Source organism: Desmodus rotundus, chromosome 5 (assembly GCF_022682495.2).
Source record: "Desmodus rotundus isolate HL8 chromosome 5, HLdesRot8A.1, whole genome shotgun sequence".
NCBI lineage: Eukaryota > Metazoa > Chordata > Mammalia > Chiroptera > Phyllostomidae > Desmodus > Desmodus rotundus.
Window position 1 is genome coordinate 115,930,892 of NC_071391.1, and position 4,972 is coordinate 115,935,863.

Below are 4,972 nucleotides of genomic sequence, written 5' to 3' on the forward strand. Positions count from 1 at the left end.
CTCATGATCCTGATTTCACTCCGCAAATAACTGACTTCATCAGGCTTTTCCTTTCTTCTGATGTTATCCCTGCATCACGTGAACATACCGGAGTCTTCCCCCAGCTGTTTAAAAACCAAGGCAGACAAAACAAACCCTTAACCCTCTGTCCACCAGATTCCATTTTGTAGTGCTCTTTTCCACCCCAGTGAAGCTTTATTTAAAGAAAAAGAAGGAATTATTTTGAAGAGGTTAAACGTGCACAACGTTTTCTTTAAAAATCATTGTTAAGAAAGCACACAGTGAAAAATGTGATTTTCATATCCCAGTCCTCTTCCCAGAAGCCACTTTTCTTACCATTTTCTTACAGGCGTAGAATTCTAGCTATTTCATATCCTTTCTCTGTTTTACACTTGTGCTTTTCACATAGTGACCATCATTCCACATAGCGTATATAGGCCTGCCTTATTTTTTTTAACATCCTCCAACATACTCCAAAATATAATAGACATATCAAAATTTATTTGATAATTCTTCTATTGACAGATGACAAATGTTTGGATCGCGATCATACTATTTCAAAAATACCTATCTTATTCACATCATTTATATAAATATTTCTGTAAAATAAATGTCTAGGTGTGGAATTATGAGATCAAATTGTGTGCACATTGAGAACTTTAATTGATGTAGCTCACCATAAAAAATATGCCAATATACATCATATCCTATTGCCACCAGCAAAAAAAAGAGTAACTTTTTCCTAAGGCCCTTATCAACATGTTGTTAGCCAACTATTTTTATCCTTCTCAGTCTAAATGATTTTTAGACTAAAAATGATTTTTCAGCATAGTTTTAATTTTATTTTCTCTTACAATTAGTGAGAATGGTCTTTTTTCATATGTTTAAGAACCTTTTGTATTTTATTTTCTATAAACTGTCTTTTTATATCTTTTACCCATTTTTGCATGGAATTGCTCTTTTTCTTATTGATTTGTGGAAGCTCTTTATATAGAAGTTCTTTTCATGATAGGTTGCTTATGTTTTCCAATCTGTCGCTTGTGATTTGATTGTGCTGATTGCCTTTGTAACACAGTTTTTATTGTGGTAAAATAGATATGACAGGAAACTTACTTCGTTAACCATTGTTAAGCGTGCAGTTCGGTGGCATCAAGGGGTCCACACTGCTGTGCGACCGTCACCACCACGTCCCCCCAGAACTCGCGCCTTCCCAAACTAGAAGTCCGTGACACAGTAGCCCCCCGCTATTGAATGTATCAGCTTTTTCTTTAGACTTTTTTGAGTTTTATGTAACATATAGAAAAGCTTTCTCTTTTACCAGATTTTTTTAATTTTACACATTTTTTTCTTTTGGTCAGTGCTTCTCAGCACTGTCTGCATTCTAATCACCAGGGAAGGGGGCTTTTATAAAATACCAGTGCCTCCATTGCAAACAGAGGTTCTGACTTAAATAGATAATTCTTAAATAAATTCCACAGGCGATTCTAAAGCCCAGCCAGCATTGAGAATCAAATGTTTTTGCGTATTTAAGATTTCATCTTTTAGCCCTGGCTGGTGTGGCTCCGTGGATTGAGCTCTGTGGATTGAACGCAAAGGGTCGTGCGTTCAATTCCCAGTCAGGGCACATGCCTGGGTTGCAGGCCAGGTCCCCAGTAGGGGGTACACGAGAGGCAACCACACATTGATGTTTCTCTCCCTCTCTTTCTCCATCCCTTCCCCCCTGTCTAAAAATAAAATGAATAAAATCTTTTTAAAAAAGATTTGATGTTTTACATTTAAGTCTTTGATTCATCTAAGATAGTGAGGTAAAGTGTGATATGAAAATCAACCCATTTTTTCCCCAGATGGCTATTTAATTATGCCAATACCATGTAATAAGTGTAAACTACCAAAACTGACTTTGGAAGAGAGAAAAACTCCTGTTCCTACAACTTATATCTGGGTGATTCGGAGCAAGTTATTTAAACTCTGATGTGTCAGTTTTTCATCTGTAAAATAAGAATAATAGTGCCTCATAGAGTTATTTTGAGGATTAAAACATTCATAAATGTGAAATGCTTAGAACACCTGGGCCTTAGTAAAAACCATACTAATATTTGCTACTGTATTTGTCATCACTCGTTTTGGCTCAGCAAACGAACATGCGCAGAGCCCCAGATATGATAGAATGCTATGTAGTCATTACAAATTACACTGTAAAAGACTTTAGTTAAAGTGAAAAGAGATATAAAATTAACTCATCTGGATATGAAAGTGTACACATTAACCAAACACTGTAAAAATACATTAAAATATTAGCAGTGGTTATATTTGGGTGAACGGAGTTCATGATTTTTTTTTCTTTTTTTCCTTAATCTTTTCTATATTTCTCAAATTGCCTGCAATAAACAGGTATTTAGGGGGGAACAAGAGTTTAAAAATTGCTACATAAAGTCTGTTGATCTGGATTCCATCCCCCAGCATACGTTTCCCTCCCCAGCTCGGTTGCAGGAGCCTGTTCTCCACATGGCGTCCACGTCACAGAGAATTCGCTGGGAGCGCTGGGCGGGCGTCAGGACTCTGCCTCCAGGCTGGCGTGCACGCAGTTTTCTGGGCCACTCCAATCCAGCTAATTGTCCTTGCATCCAGCCTGCATTGTGCTATCACTGTATCAGCCGGCTCATTAAAGACCTTATCAAAAGCCTTGCAAAAGTCTCTATTTGTTCAGTCAACAAATATGGTTTGAGGCTTTATTAATTTCCAGACTTTGTGTCTTTCATGTTTCCTTAATAGATGACTCAGAAACAACATTAAGAAAAGAAAAAGGTCAGGCTGACATATTTTGTTTTTAAGCATCTCAGGCTAAATTCCAATGACTGCTGCTTTCCCAAAAGTCTCCCAAAATTTACTGTTATTATTTTTACCCCAAAAGCACTGTTTTTATTTATCTAGAATCCTAACTGCTTCTGCAGCAGGAGGAGCAGGAGAGGTTCCTGTTTCAATCCAGGGCCTCCATAATGTCCGTCTGTTGTTACCAAAGACACCGGCAAGTGGCATCACGGATTGGGTGAACTAACCGCATGTTAGTCTCTCTCTGCCAGAGCAACAGGTAAGTGTCAATCTCTGCTTCTGTAAGAATCCTGAATTTGGGATTTTCAAGTATAACTACTCCAACTTCTATTCCTGAAGGTTTGAAATCAGTTGATAGAACAGTAGACAGGTAGGTAATCACAGTTTCCACTGTCCAAATGTCCAATCAAATTTCTCCTTCACTTTTTTTTCCCCAAGAAAACTGGCTGACTTGGCTTGTTCAACTCCTGCTGCAGTGGCTTTAAACCCACAGTAGAAACTTGTGGGAACACACCTGTGCACCTGAGGGCCTTGTCCTTCATCTGCACCAATTAAAATCATACAGCTACCAAGAGGCCTCATTTCAGCCTCATTCTGCCTGTAGACCTGAGAAACATCAGCCAGTTTTTTCACACAGTGTGTCCACAGGAATCTCATAGCCATACTTGAATTTCCAATGAGCTGCGTCAGAGCGTGCCTCTGTACCTGGGATCTGTCATTCCTGCCACCACACAGCCCGTGTTTTTGGTTTTCTGGAATAAGTGAGTCACTGTGCTAGAATCCAGTAATTTGTCAGGCACTTTCTTCTGGATGAAGGAGAAAGTACCTGACGAGAAATGTGCCGTGTGACAATTACTGCACAGTTTTTCAAAACCAGCGCTAGAACCATGAAACATGCAGGTGTGCCCACTGCTACTTCAAGCATATCTCTGGGCCCGCAGCTCCTGCACCAGGCTTATTGTTGTTGTTGTTGTTGTTGTTGTTGTTGTTGTTGTTATAAATAGTCCCGTCTAGAACTTCTCAGGGACTGAAGCCAAACTCAGCCAGTATTTGTGCAAATTATGTTCTTCTCCCCCTGAGCATCCACGTGACTTTTATCCAGCTCTCTTCTTCCAGGCCTTCTGTCACTGTCCTAAAATGGCACCATTGGGACCAGTCCTCTATCCTGTACACCCTCTCGGACCTGGGCTGTAATTTCTTTGTACCTGGAATCTAGAACTCAGTGAAAGCAGAAAAGTCCTGGACAGTCTTCCCTTATCGCGGCATCCATGTGAGAGAAGGTCAAGGGGATTCCAGGCGTTTTTAAAGTGCTGAAGAAAACGTCTCCAAACTCATTCAAATTCTTTACATGTATAAACTTTCAAATACCATTGAAAATGTTTGTTTTGAAAATAAGATCTGAAATAAAGCAGATCTGTTCTTTCCTCATACGTAAGAGACTGCTGTGAAGTGGTAGGTGATAAAGCAACACTTCAAAGAGCTGAATTGTGACTACTTAAACGAAGGAGTGCTCTGCAGCAACACAGAATCAGTCCACCTAACACAAACTACATACGGTAGGTGCCAGCTATATGAAAGCACTTTCCACTTTAGAATTTAGAAGGTAATTAAATATATGATCCAAAGTTCTTGGTAAAAGTGCTCCAGAGACATTGAACAAAATGCTGTTTTCAGTACGGTGTCTTAGTGGAGCAAGCAGAAGGGTTTCCCGGGGGTCATGATTTGTGGCAGCATCTATTTCTCATACATGACTCAGAGCTTCTGAGAGCGTAGACAGCAAGAGTGACTTAAACAAGTGATTCTAGACATTTGGTCTCTGAGAGTGCCTCAAGCTGCAGTATGCTTCAGAACCCTCTGGAAGACTTGTTCAAATACAGATGACTGGTCTCCATCCCAGGCTTTCTGACTCAGCAGATCTGGGATGCAAAAAAATCTAAGAGCTAAGAAAAAGAAAGAAAGGGGTGAGGGACACCCTTGCTGGAGTGCTTGATGCTTCTGTCACTAGATGCAGAAGGAGCAAGAGGGGAAAGCATGACGGTAACAGCTAACATTTGTGAGCAGTTCCGGGGTGCTCTATTCTCATGTGCATCGATTCCTCCACGCTTCCAGCAACCTGAGGAAATGGGTATCCGTGTCATCATCA

General features: G+C 40.1%; 1 pseudogene; it reads right to left on the minus strand.

The window, feature by feature from the left end:
• Positions 1-2,935: 2,935 nt before the first annotated feature.
• LOC112303003 (proteasome subunit alpha type-6 pseudogene) lies at positions 2,936-3,718 on the minus strand (annotated as a pseudogene).
• Between the last annotated feature and the right edge of the window lie 1,254 nt (positions 3,719-4,972).